Genomic DNA, 14913 nt, shown 5'->3' with positions numbered 1-14913 from the left:
TGCTAGAGAGATTCCCTGGAGGAAAGAGGATGTACACCTCCTCTACTGTGTTGGTTGAGGAAATAAATTTAAAAGAGATGTGTAATTTGTGGTCATGTTATTGGAGAACTGGAGAAAAATGACTTTATTGGAGGGGCTTTAGCTGGTGCTCAGATAAACAAGGGTTAATGAAGTTATTTAATGAAAAGGGGGCAGTTTCTATTCATGTCAAAATTGAGGTGTTGAATGGCAAAGATTGTACACTAACATGGATCTTGGGCATTTAAATTGTTCCCTTCACAGTAGTTCCCCAGGCACTGTTTTGCATTCCCACCAGCAACAGATATGTGATCTAATTTCTCCACATCATTGCCAGCATTTGGTGACATAAGCCCTTTCTCTGGTCCTTTCTCCCCTGGGAGTTCCCTTCACTTCCTCCACTTCTGGATGGTAGGTCCCTCACCATAGCCTCCTTACAGTCTCATGCTGTAAGGAATTTTCCCCCCACAAGCAATCCTGTGAAAGTGTTGCCCTGCTAAACTGTGTGTGTCCTGCTATCACCTCATGATCATATATTTTTTCTTGATCATCCCCTAAATAACTCAATCCTCCTATACATAGCTGCCCAGATATTTTCTTCCCCCTGTGCCATGAAAAATGCAGATCATTGCAAGAGTATGATCATCCCCTGGAACCCACAGCATGGTATTTCTAGTCAGAATGTACCTAAATGTGTAAGACTGACTCTTCCTTTGATAATGAGATTGTGTGAGCTTTGATGTTTCTCTTTCCAGAATCAACATGTTTTGACACTTATATATGTGATACTAGTGAAGAGTGCGTTTAAGCGCACTTTAAATGATAGAACAAGTTAGTCTTCTAAAAAAATTTGAATATCTCCAACATTAGAAATCATGATATTTTGTAATATCAAGTAATAATACGTTGAGGCTTTTAAAAAACTGACTTTACTGAGGACAGACTCCACTTGTCAAAGATACTTGAAATAATGAAGATGGATTTTGCTAAAACAGTGTAGAATCTTGATGAAATGTTTATATTTTATCCTGTACTTGTGCTCCCCTTTGTACATGATAGATAGTTTTTTCAGTATGGAATAATAGTGCCTGTGTTTCTGTTCATGTCACATTGTATTGACAAAAAGAAATCTGTGACCATCATTTGATCATATTCATAATTTTTATTATTGTTTTTAATTTTGAATTAGGGTAATGAAATATGTTGTTTGTTGCCAAATTCATCTTTAAAGCAATTCCTGAGTTGCTACTCAGGTGCCAACTATTTTATTCACATAGCAATACACTTTCTTGTACATGCATAACAACCTCTGTTCCATCAGTACTGTTCAAAACACTGCTTTTACCATTTATATCCAGCTGACAAAAAAATAACAAACATAGCACAGATTTTCCATGGAAAACAGAATAAAAGTTTCTCAATCCTAGCTCCCCCATATATCTTACTATACTTATCAGAGTAAATCATAGAGGCACCTGGGTGGCTCAGTCAGTTAAGGATCTGCCTTCGGCTCAGGTCATGATCCTCAGCGGGGAGCCTGCTTCTCCCTCTGCCTCAGCTGCTCCCCCTGCTTGTGCTCTCTCCCTTTCTCTCAAATAAATAAATAAACAAAATTTTAAAAAAAGTAGATCATAGTCTTCTGATTATAATTTGCACTTAATGCTTTCATCTAATTGTGAAGTAATAAGGAAACATGGGGAAATTTTGTGGGTGGCTCTCTTGGAATGACACAGAATGAGAAAATAATTTTGTCTCATGTGGAAGCTCATGCCAGTTACTCTTTCTACCCAGTTACTGCAGTGATAACTGAATGGGCTCTCGAACCAAATGCCATGGTGACAGGATGTAAATTATTTTTGTGCTAAATAGCATAGGTTTACCCCTCACTAGGATGTGCTAACAATAACGTTAGATGAATACTCAACGCACCACCATCAGACCAATGTTATTTCTCCAAGAAGACTTCATTGCCTAGGTTGACTTTCCAACTAATCACAGGTGATTGATTACATTGAACCCTGTCTATCATAAAGGTTGCAGATATTAATCTTCATTATAGAATAGACCTTTATGATAATATAGAGTTGATTTTCTATGAACAAAATTTTCACCAGCACCATCATTTGTGGGCATGTATATAGCTTTGACACCACCTATTGACATGGTGTTTCACTCAACATGGCTTCTGATCAAGGAACTTATTTTTATAGCAAAAAATAGTAAGTCGGTGGGTTGATATCTATAGGATTGACTGCCTTACCATGTATTCAAACACCAAGAAGCAGCTGGCTTAATAAAGTTGGGAAGAATTTTATTGAAGAGCTAGCTTCTTGAAAAGATAAAGAAAATGGACAGAACTTTAGCTAAACTAAGCAAAAAGAATACTCAAAAAAATAAAATTATAAATGAAAGAGGAGGGGATCCCTGGGTGGCTCAGCAGTTTGGCAACTGCCTTTGGCCCAGGCGGTGATCCTGGAGTCCCAGGATCAAGTCCCATATTGGGCTCCCTGCATGGAGCCTGCTTCTCCCTCTGCCTGTGTCTCTGTCTCTCTCTCTCTGTGTCTCTCATGAATAAATAAATAAAATATTTTAAAAAAAGAAAAATCAGTAGAATTTTATATAATAGTAATTGATAACCCAATAATGAAATAAAGAAAGCAATATTATTTACAATAGTATCAAAAACAATACATTTGACCAAAGAGTTAAAACATCTCTACATTGAAAACTATATGACTTCGATGAAAAAAATTGAAGACACAAATAGAAAGATAGCCTCTTCTCACAAACTGGAAAAATTAATATTTTAAAATGTTTATACTACTTTAAGCCGTCTATAGATGTAAAACAATCCCTATGAAGATTCCAATGTCATTCTTTACAAAAATAGAAAAAATATTTCTGTAAGACCTGAAACTGTAAAACTACTAAAAGAAAACATAGAGTAAAGCTCTTTGACATTAGTTCTGGCAACACTTTTTTTGATACAACACCAAAAGCACAAGCAACAGAAGCAAAAATAAACACGTGGGACTTTATCAAATTAAAAAGCTTCTGCACAGAAAAAAAAAAATCCACAAAGAACAAAAAACAATCATCAAAATGAAGAGACAACTTAGAGAATGGAAGAAAATATATGCAAACCATCTATCTTATAAGGGGTAATATCTAAAATATATAAGGAACACAAATAATTCAACAGCAAAAAAAAAAAAATCCAATTAAAAAAAGACAAAGGACCGGAGTAGATATTTAAAAAAAAAAAGACTAGAAAAGGCCAACAGATACATGAAAAGCTCCTCAACATCACTAATCATCAGGAAAATACAAATTAAAACCACAATAAGATTTCAATCATATCTGTTAGAATGGCTAGTATCAAAAATATAAGAGATAACACGTGTTGGTAAAAATGTGGAGAAAAGGGAACCCTTGTGCACTATTGGTGTGGATGTAAATTGATACAACCATTATGGAAAACAGTATGGAGTTTCCTCAAAAAATTAAAAATAACACTACCCTATGATCCAGCAATTCTACTTCTGGATATACTTCCAAAGAAAATGAAATAACATTCTTGAAGAAATATCTGTACCCCAGTGTTTACTGCAACATTCAATTTGTACATACACAGAATGGAATAATGGAATACCATTCATTCATAAAGAAGGAAATCCTGCCTTTTGCAACAATGCCAACCTTGAGGGCATTATGCTAGGTGAAAGATGTCACACAGAGACAAATTCTGTATGTTCTCACCTATGTCTGGGGGAGATCCTGAGTGGGGGACATGTGGGGATGTTGGTCAAAGGGAATATATATATTTCCAGCCATAAGTTGAATAAGTTTTGGGAATCTAATGTACAACATGGTGATTATAATTAAATACCACATTATATACTTTAAAGTTGTTAAATGTTATCAACATATGCAGAAAGTGGTAACTATGTGAGGGGATATAGTTGTTAACTAACCTTTTGGGGTAATCATTCCACAATATATACATGTATCAAATCATCATGTTATGCACTACATATACATATATCAGTTTATATATGTATGTATCACTGATTTTATTTTATATATCTGTCTATCTATATCTGTCTATCTACCTATCTATATCAGTAAGGCTGGGGGGAAAAGGCTTGTTTAGTGGTAGTATTTCACAGGAAACAGAACTTATGGGAAATAGATTAAATCCTAATGCTGATGTGTTTTCTTATACTTTTGCTGAAAGAGATGTTAATCAGATTAAGTATAATAGAACTTCAAAGGGATCCTGTTTGCCCAAGGAAAAGAAAAAATAACAGTACAAATAAGAAGACCTCTGGTGACGCAGGTACACATTATACTTCTCTTTATTGAAGACCACAAAGATTTAACTAAGCAAAATATCTAACAAGATGACACCTTTGCTTTTCCATCAGAATTCCATGGGGGTTGATTTTTGAGAAAGGAGGGATAAACATTCAGAAGGGGGATAGACAATCCTTCTTGTGTGGTTTTCTCAAGGGAGAGAGTCATACACAGTTGTGTTTTTGAAGTGCATATGTGAGTGTGGTAGGTTGAGAGTAGGATGACAGCTTTCAAAAGTGGAACATGAACCAGGACAGCTGGCTGGCAGTGAATGGACTGATACTGAACAACTGCAGGAGAAAAATAATTTGGAAAGGGGTGGAGAATTTTAAGAAACTTTATATATAATTCCCTGCAGAAGACCTTTAGCCCTCTCAATTAGTCAAAATCCAATCACCAAAAGGAAATCACACTAATTTTTTAACTGTATAATTTAATATAAGAAGTTGATTAATCAATTGGAAGTTAAATTGTTGGAAGTTGAATGAATATTGGTTAGGTATTAGAGGATTAGAAAGACAAAAAGGAACTTGAAGTGACACAGGTATAGTCATCTTAGGAAGTAACTGCTATATCTGATTGGCCCATTTTACAAAAGGAGATTTTTGGGATTCTCAGAACCTAGAAGCCTGGGGGAAGGGTTTCAGGGATCAAACCAGAGGGGTGAGTCTCATACCTCTGAGGGATGGATACTACTCAGTTTATGTTCACATCTTAGAATCAGTGAGGTTGATTCTGAGAATGGCAGAAGAATCCTAAAAATGGAACAGACTGTTTCTGGAATCAGACGGAACAGCCAATGGTGAGTGACACTCACCAAATAGCAAGCAAATAGGACTGATCAAGTTGTGTCTTTCTTCTCCTGTCTTTTGGCTTCTTTTTAGTGCCCAACAATTGGCCATGCATACCAGGGAGCCAGATGACAAAGGAGAAATGTAATTTGCAAAATATCAGCCCAGCATCACAAAGCCAACTAAGTTAAGTTAGAGCCCAGAGAGAAAACTGCTTAGCCACTAACCCACTCCCATTAAAGGACCATGGTAATGACATTTTTTTTTTTTCAAAAGCTTTCTGGAATCAGATTGGTAATATCAAGATGTGTAAATGATTGGAAAGTTCTCAAGACTTTTAAGCACAGATGAATACCTCTGTACCCTGTAGCTTCACCTGGCCAAGGAATAAAAATTTCTGAGGACAGTGTATTTTAGACCATATGAAAATCTGCCATTATTCTCTCTCAATAGTATTATATATAATGCTTACCTGAAACAGAACCATGCAATCAAATGTAATGCTGGTTTCTCTTCCTAAGAGAAGCTTTGTTCCTTTCCACAAAGTTTGTGCTTCCCTATCAGCCAACTGGATAAAATGCAAGAGGACATAAATGTGATGATTATAGCTGACCCTTTCTCCCATAAGTCCTATTAGAGTGCACATCTGAATGCTTATTAAAGCTACACATTGACCCAGAGATTTTGTTCTGTATCAAGGTTTGCCAAGGTGCAGGTAGAAACACCTCTGGTGGCTTGTTCATGAATATTTTGGTTTGTGCCAAGATGCTTCTTCAACCTCACTAATGGGGTGCCAACTAGAGCCCAAAGGCTCACAGTCCAGTTCACTATCTCCAAAACCTGTATGTTCCTTGACTCTCCTCTCCTGTCTGCTCCCTCTTCCTGGTATGTTTTAGGGTCCCTGGCTTATTGCCTTACAGCCCTTCCATGACCCTTTACTATCCCTTAATTGTCATTTCAGCAGTCCCTCCCTAACTTCCTTTTTTTAATCCTCTGTTTTTCAACTTGGGCTCCAAATGCTTCTTTGTACTCCACTCCAGCCCTTTCTTTCCCACATAACTACACTGCCTAAATTTTAGTCCATAGGGTCCCATTTCCTCAACCTACCTTTCTGCCATGTAAGTTCTCATAGCTTCCATCTCCTCTCAGTCTTTAAAGTCCCTTCTTCAGTATTTGTGATGGATAGTCTCTGTGAAACTATAGAACTGCAACTTTGTTATCTCTCTGTTGATCTCAGACTCACTATCCTCCAATTTCCTCTCTTCTTCTTATCCTTTATGCGAGTTTCCCTTCCCAGCTTGTGTCTTCCTGATGTTGAATGGACAACCAAAAAGAGATCCAGCTGCTTCTTGCTTGCTTGTTTGCTCTCACTATCTTTTTCTTTTCTTGTACTCTAGGTCTTGGAACCTGGACAGCCAGCCCCAGACCACTTCTCTAGGTTCTATTATGACTTCTGAAATCTCTCTCCTTTAGCTCTAAGAGTAACTCTTCCATCTGGAGCTGAGACCCTTCTTACTCTCACACCTACATTTTTATTTTTAACTTAGTTTAAATGAAATTTCTTTAAGAATAAAAATTATGCTACTTAAAAAGTATTGTTAAATAAATCAGAAGTAAAGGTATACACTGAGGGTTTATGTTTGGAAAATACTCTCCTGAAGGTCTTCAGGTGACTTAAAGGATGAGTCCTTGGGTTTCTTGCTTCCCTGGACTTTTCTAGTAAGAAACATGTGGTTTTCAAGATTCTAAATAAGATTCTGCTTGAGAAAGTAATCCATCAGGGGCAAAGATGATCTAGAGAGCTTTGATAATGCTGTTGATGCTACTTGGTGATATTTGCAATTTGTCTGAACTCCCTTTCAGGGCAAAAGGGAGCCTGAGGCACTGAGCCAGGGCTACAGCCTTGAAGGCATATGTAGGGGTTACAGTGATGAGGGACAAAGAGTCTGATGTCAGATTCAAAAAATCATTGCCAAGACCACTACCAAGGATCTTTTTCCCTATGTTTTCTTTAGAAGTTTGATAGTTTCAGATCTTACATTTAAGTTTCTAATCCATTTTATGTTGAATTTTGTGTATGGTATGATCTTGGGATCCAATTTCATTCTTTTGCATGTGGATATCTAGTTTTCTCAACATTGTGGACACTATCTTTATTTTGTATTCTTGGTGCCCTTTTTGAAGATGAGGTGACAGTGTATATGTAGTTTATTTTCTGTCTCTCGATTCTGTTTTGTGGGTCTAGGTATGGGTCTATGTTTCATGGGTCTATGTATCTGTCTCATGCCAGTACCATACTCTTGATTACTGAAGCTTTGTAATATATTTTGCAGTCAGGAAGTGTGAGGCCTCCAGCTTTGTTCTTGCTCAAGGTTTCTTTGGCTGAGATCAAGATTTAGATATCAGAATATCTTTATATATTTTATAAATTCCTAAATATAAGTCGAACTATCCATATTGTCCAAAATGTCCATGTTCATTTGAGACAGCAAATTGAAGTGCTTAAATGACAGAACTCGAGCTCAGTGGTGTGGATTTGAATCTTGACTTCAGCACTAATTAACTATGTGAACTTGAGAAATTAGTGATCTTGACTTAGTGTCTTTATCTTTCAACAGGAGATAAGAATGGTACTTACTATTTAAGGCTATTGTAAAGATTGCATATGAATGGCCTAAAACTGTGCTTGGCATATAGTAAAGGCTGTATGAGTCTTATCTTCATACATCTTCCTGCTCACTTTTAGCTATTCATACATCAACACACCTCTTGTCCAATGTAAAAACTATTAAATGTATGTACCTGAACAGTGACTGACCTAACTATTCGAGTCAAGTTTCTGTGCCCCAAAATGACAAACTCAGGCAAACGCTATGCTGAAAGAATCCTATCCTACTTAGATTTATTTGTTTGTGCTACATGTTACAATATTTTAAAAATTATGTAAACATATTATGTTGAAATAATAGATGTTCCCCACACCCCCCAAAAAAAGGGAAAGAAATAGTCAATTTCCGTCAATAACACTGGCTTTTGGGAAACCTGTACTTTTAAATGAAACGCTATAGTGATAGGCTTTTCACTTACAACACAAAATTGAAACCTACAGACAAATTTAAAAAGGCTTTTATCTCTTTGTCTAAATGTCCAGCATCCACTGGTTTCCTCTGTGAGAGACCAAGGTTAGGTTGCAGTGGAAGCTATTACTGGGAAAAATAATCTCTGTGGAATTTATATGCTCATTGACAATATTCTACAAAAGCTAAATGATCTTTTATTGGAAAGGCCTTCTTGAACTCTGTAAGCATAAGAAATTTTTTTGTTTATTTGTTGAGTACTTCATTGAGAATCCAATTATTGTTTTGTACTTCCTAATTCACATAAAATTGGAAAGACAGGAAGGTATCTGCTGGCTTAGTGAATTTAGACACAATTTTTATTAAAGAAATGGTCATGACTCTCCTAATTCTGGGAAACGAAGTAGGGGTAGTGGAAGAGGAGGAGGGCGGGGGGTGGGGGTGACTGGTTGGCGGGCACTGACGGGGGCACATGACGGGATGAGCATTGGGTGTTATTCTGTATGTTGGCAAATTGAACACCAATAAAAAATAAATTTATTATTTAAAAAGAAAGAAATGGTCATAACTGATATATGAATGTTTATAGTAATATATGCTTCTCAAACTTTTTTGTATTTGTAACAGCAAACTTGTTAAACAGAATCTGACTTGGTACCCCTATATATTTAGCAAAAAGAATGTGGCTCTGATTGAAGCTGGAGTGTAGGATACAATTTGGAGTAGTTGCTTCTCAGGCTCTCTTTTCTCAATTTCCCCAACTCTCTGACCACTGGTTTCTAAACAGTATTAGGCAGACAGTTAACTGTGTGCTTTGCCGAACAAAGGTTTTACTATGGAAAGCACTGGATTCAAAACACTGACTTGGATTAGAAGGGCCCTACCTGGAGGTTTGTGTCACTGTAGAAAACAGGTCGCCCTAAGATTTATTTTTCTTATATGTGAACTCAAAGGGCATCCCACAAAATTGGGAAAAAGGAAAATATGCTTTTTGAGCTGTGTTAGGATCCCAAATAATATGTTTGTTTTCTTCATCTTCCAGATATTTAAAGCATTTAAAGTTTATAATATATTTGTCTTATGTGTGGCAACTTTTTGAATACCCTGTAGATGGCATCTAACTATAGAATCTGAGGATTTAAGTTACATTAATATCAACAGCATTTCACAGTTTTCATAGAACCAATTGATCTGCTGAAACTTGGGTGTCTCTGTAGTGTATTTTCTTGTGATTTCTCCAACCATTTCTATACGCAGAATGTCTTCCCATCATTAATGTCCAATTTTCCTATATTTTCCTTCCAGTTTTTAAAAATACTGTTTTATCTGTTACATTGAATTCTTTATTTAAAATTTATTTTCAAATGTGGTATCAAGTGAGGATCAAAATCTTCTGTTTTCCAAATTTTCCTAGTAGCACTTTAAAAATAATCTATCTCTTTGCCATTGACTTGTGAAGCTTACTTTATCATTTTTAAGTTCCCATAAACCTTTACTCCATTTCTTTTAGTTTTTATGTCTCAATTTTTCATAACTTCCTTTTTATTATAAAGCAACAAGGTATTTGTGGAAATTTTGAGAAAGTATACAGAAAAACACAAAGAAGAAAATTAAAATTCCACATAAACATTAAAATTCAGAGAAATTTTTTCTAATCATATGTATGTATTTACAAAGGATGCTGTAATTTTTGTGAAAGAACAGCCCCAAATAAGACTCAAGTAAAAAAAGATGGTTGCTGAACTGGTTTCTGATAAAGATGAGTGTTCTGTAGCATGAGACACAGATGTAAATTTAGGTGCAAAAGTCTAGAGATAGAAGCTGGGGTAGTACATAAGGGCAGAGAAGGGATCCTGTAAATCTGTAAGTATGAGAGAACAGGAGAAAGCAAATTAAAAACTCCTGTGGCAGTGTACTCTAAAAGTGCTAGGAGAACAAAAATGTCTAGTAAAACATTTTTAAATTGTCTGCTGAGCTATCTTCCCTGTAAGATCTTCAGTAAAATCCACACTACTCACTAAGGTTTTTGCGTGACAGGATTCTTTAGGCAACAGTTCAAATTTTTGGTTCATATACTCTAAAATAAAAGTTGGAAGACCTTGAGAGCATTTTTAGGTTCTCATTAGACATTTTTTTCTCATGTGTATATAGCTTCAAAACATTTAATTTCTGATGAGTAACAAGTATTAACATTTTAAAATAGGACTACCATCATCCACTAAAAAACAAAACAAAACAAAACAAAAAAACAACCTTATAAAGATTTTCTTTCAAAGTGAAGGCAGTAGTAGGAAAAGAATCCAAAATATATTTCAACATATTTTCAGACAGACCTGTGTACTGAGAGAATACACATTAATGGAAGTGAAGATTTGGAAGTGAATTCACTTAAAATATCTATGCCGGGGATCCCTGGGTGGCGCAGCGGTTTGGCGCCTGCCTTTGGCCCAGGGCGCGATCCTGGAGACCCGGGATTGAATCCCACGTCGGGCTCCCGGTGCATGGAGCCTGCTTCTCCCTCTGCCTGTGTCTCTGCCTCTCTCTCTCTCTCTGTGTGTGTGACTATCATAAATAAATAAAAATTAAAAAAAATATTAAAAAAAATATCTATGCCCTCTTGAGACAAGACACAAAGAAGACCACTAACACCTGGGACACAGATATAAATGCTTCTTTTCTTCCTTCTTTCCTTTTTTTTCCCTTCAAAAATGAGGACACACTATACATACAGTTTTGAATCTTAGAATTCCCAGATGGCATTGTTTCAGATCAAGTATTCTTCAAGTGTGTTCTAAGTATTTATATTACCGTACCATTAATGTATACTATTATTTATTTATTTATTTTTCAATCTTGAAACATTAATCTAGAAGTCTGCCAGGGATTTGGGCAGTTTATGTTCAGATTTTGATATGATTTTCAGCTCTTCTCTGGATCTGAACTCTATTTCTGCTGCTCTATTATTAAGGTTGTGGCTTTTTACCATCTTACCTGTTCTAATAATGGAGCTTCCTCAGATCAGAAAGTCACCAAGTTGGAATTCTTGTCTACTGCAGGGGCACGCTTTCTATAATAAATATTTATCAAGTTTCTGCCTGCTACTGGATGTTTTCTGGTGCCTTCAAATGGTAGTTTTTAGGATTTTTGCCCTGTTTATAGTTGTTTATTTGTGGAAGACTCTCCTGACCTTTTCTTGCTACTATTATGGAAATTTTGCCCAAATAAATATTAGATTATTAAAAGTGCTTGCTAATTGAATAAAGTAAAACTTATTGCTTCCTTAATATTGCAGTTCAGATTAGTCGTACTATTGAGCATCTTCTGTGAGTTTATTGGGTATTTATATTTCATCACTTGTAAATTACCTGCTCATTTCTTTTGCCTATTTTAAAATTCTGTAGTCTTATTTTTTTCTTACTGATTAAGAAGAGTCCTATTATTCAAGTATTATCACTATGCAAAAATTGTTTGAAAATATACTTCCCTGTTAGTAATTTATCTTTAAATTTTCTTTATGATATGATTAACATATAAATTGATTTTTAAAGGAGTAGCATCTCTACAAATTTGAATCTTCTTATCTGGAGACCTAGTTTATCTTTTCATTTATTTGAATTGATGTTTATCTATCCTGGTAATAGAGTGAATTTTAGTATGGGTCTCATTTATTACATTTTTAATGTTTTCTATTATTGATATTGCTAGATATTTTCATGATGTATTTTTTCATAACAACTTCTAGCTGTTGTGATTTTATAGAAAAATTATCTCTGCCCTATTATTTTATTTTACTGAAGTTATGTATATGTATTACCTCATTTAATTCTCCAAACAATACTACCACCTAAATATTATTTATTAGCTTTATTTTATATTAAATATTCCAGCCATATATGAATTTTAAAACATATGGGTTATAATACAATGAGCATTCATGTACATGCCATTCACTTAAGAAATAACCCACATTTAACTACTCATTTAAATTTACTATATATCAAAAAAATATATATTTACTATATATCATCCCCATGTAGTTTATGTATACTTATGACATGGTATAGGGCTATAAAGATATATAATATTGCTTTTTCACTTTAAGTGCATAAATAAATGGTACCATACTGTGTATATACATCTGTCTTTTTAATTTGATATTGTGTTTTCACATTTTTCCATAGTAAAACATGTATTCTATTTCATTCATTTAAGCTGCTTTATAATATTCCTTTGTGTAAATATATTGCATTTTATTTATAGTCTGTTATGAGCTTGTTGTTTATTAAATATATACCATTGCAAATATTTATGTACATTTTTGTAGGTGTCTTTTTGTGCATAAGTGCTAGGGTTTTTCTATGGGACAGTCCTGGTAGAATTTCTAAGATTTAAAATACACAAATTTTAACTGTACTAGATATTGAAAATTACTATCTAACAGTGACTGATATATATTCCCACTAATAGTGTGTAAGAGTTTCTATTTCATTACATGTTTGCAAGTGCTTGGTACTCTCAGAACTTAATTTTTGTCAATCTGATGAGTGTGAATAGATATCACATCTTTAAAATCTGTGTTTTCCTAATTCCCAGTGATGTTGTTCATATTTTTCAATTTTTGTTATGCATTATTCATCAATTAATTTCCCTTCATTATTTCCCCTACTATGCTAGGTTCTCTGTACTTTCCTTATTGATTTCTAGCAGCATCTTAAGTTGTCATAATAAAACATTTTTTTTTTTTTAAAGTAGGCTCCGCCCTGAGCATGGAGCCCAATGCAGGTCTTGAACTCAGGACCCCTAAGATCAAGACCTTGAACTCAGGACCCCTGAGTTCAAGAGTTGGACACTTAATTTACAGTTTTATCAACTGAAAAGATTTTAGATTTTCTTTTAAAGTTCAGCTGTTTTGTGGGATGCCTGGGTGGCTCAGCTGTTGGGTGCCTGCCTTCGGCTCAGGTTGTGATCCTGGAGTCCCAGGATCAAGTCCCGCATCAGGCTCCCTGCATGGAGCCTGCTTCTCCCTACACCTGTGTCTCTGCCTCTCTCTCAGTCTGTGTCTCTCATAAATAAATAGATAAATAAACAATTTTTAAAAATGAAATTTAGCTGTTTTAAATTTTTTTAAGTAAAATTTATCATTTTTCTTTGAGATTTGTGCTTTTTCTAAGAAATTTTAACCACACGGTCCTAGAAATATTAACTACTATTATTGTCATGATTTATAATATTTTAATTTATTATAATTAGCTTTTTATCTTTCTGGAACTTATGTAAGAAAAGTGAACAGATATTATTTTATATGCAGAAAACTAATTTTCTTAGCACCATTTATTAAAGAATTTATTGATTGTACACATCACCTGTCACATATGAAATACCCATATATGTATGTCTCTAGTTCTTGTCTTTATGTCTAATTAGTGTTTTTTTATATTTGTGCAAATAACACACTAAGTTAATTATATGGTTTATATAAGTCTTTTAATCATCAATGAAGTACACTTTGATTTTTCTTTTTTCAAAATTGTCTGTTTTTCTTTTGTTCTTCCTTATAAATTTGTAGACACAGCTTATCAAAGGTACCCAGCTGTGATTTTTAGTGTAATTTCTAAATGTGTAGATTAATTTATGAATAATTAACACATTTTTTTAGATTGAGTTTTTCCATTTTTGGCATCATTACTTTGTGTATTTCAATAATTTTTTATATTTTCCATATACAATTGTCTTATTTTTAGTTATAGCCATTCTTAGTTACTTCTATTGCATTCATTCTTTTTAGAAATGTATATTCAGTATTATGTTGCAAACATTTTACTTAGTTATTTGGAAACATTAAAAAAATAATGACCCTTGTCCTGAGCACACAGACAATATAATTACAAACTGGATTAAAAAATTAAAAAAAAAAATTATAGGAGTTCTGTTCCAGTGTGGCTAAGTTTCTAACCAACTGGCCCACCCACAGGTAACAACTACAAACTCTGTTTAACAACTGACCTACCTAAACACTCTGAAGAGAGAAGAAAAGTATATAGCGGGATCCCTGAGTGGCGCAGCGGTTTGGCGCCCGCCTTTGGCCCAGGGCGCGATCCTGGAGACCCGGGATTGAATCCCACATCGGGCTCCCGGTGCATGGAGCCTGCTTCTCCCTCTGCCTGTGTCTCTGCCTCTCTCTCTCTCTCTCTCTCTGTGACTATCATAAATAAATAAAAATTTAAAAAAAAAGTATATAGCTTATGATGTAGACATAAAAGAAGAAAAATGGACAGAGTGAGTTTCTTGTTGCTATATCCTTTAACTAGAAGACAAACTGAGACAATATGCCAATGGCTTCACATAAAGCAGGTAAAACAATGATAAGAATCATATAGTTATTTTACCCTCATGAACAAGGAGACAGAATTTGGGGCAACCACAGTTGCTGGAAAGTAGATGGGGATAATACTGGGAAAGAGCAAGAGAGAAAATTCGAATTTGTGAATAATGTTGCCCAAGTCTCTCTCTGATCTCTGACTTATATAAGACCAGGACAGACTACAAGCAGCCTAGCAAGGGAAAAAAATAACTGAATTGACATGGGTATTTCTGACAACGTCTGTGTTTGCAGTTTTATGAAGTAAATTGCCTACTAAAATATAAATATAAATATAAATATTGTTCAGAGG

The 14913-nt window shown here is 34.8% G+C and overlaps 1 protein-coding gene across 9 annotated transcripts in view; it reads left to right on the top strand.

Annotated features, from left to right (window-relative positions):
• LOC121498500 (folate receptor alpha-like) overlaps nucleotides 1-14378 on the top strand; it is a 203694-nt gene extending 189316 nt beyond the window's left edge. For all 9 annotated transcript variants that reach the window (XR_005989818.1, XR_005989813.1, XR_005989819.1 and 6 more), the window contains one exon: nucleotides 14214-14378. The gene's annotated coding sequence lies outside the window, so the exon portion shown is untranslated. The remainder of the gene's footprint in view (nucleotides 1-14213) is intronic.
• Nucleotides 14379-14913: the final 535 nt, after the last annotated feature.

This window comes from Vulpes lagopus, chromosome 9, assembly GCF_018345385.1.
Source record: "Vulpes lagopus strain Blue_001 chromosome 9, ASM1834538v1, whole genome shotgun sequence".
Lineage (NCBI taxonomy): Eukaryota > Metazoa > Chordata > Mammalia > Carnivora > Canidae > Vulpes > Vulpes lagopus.
Note: the sequence above shows the minus strand (reverse complement) of the source record. Positions and strands in the feature narration are given on the sequence as shown.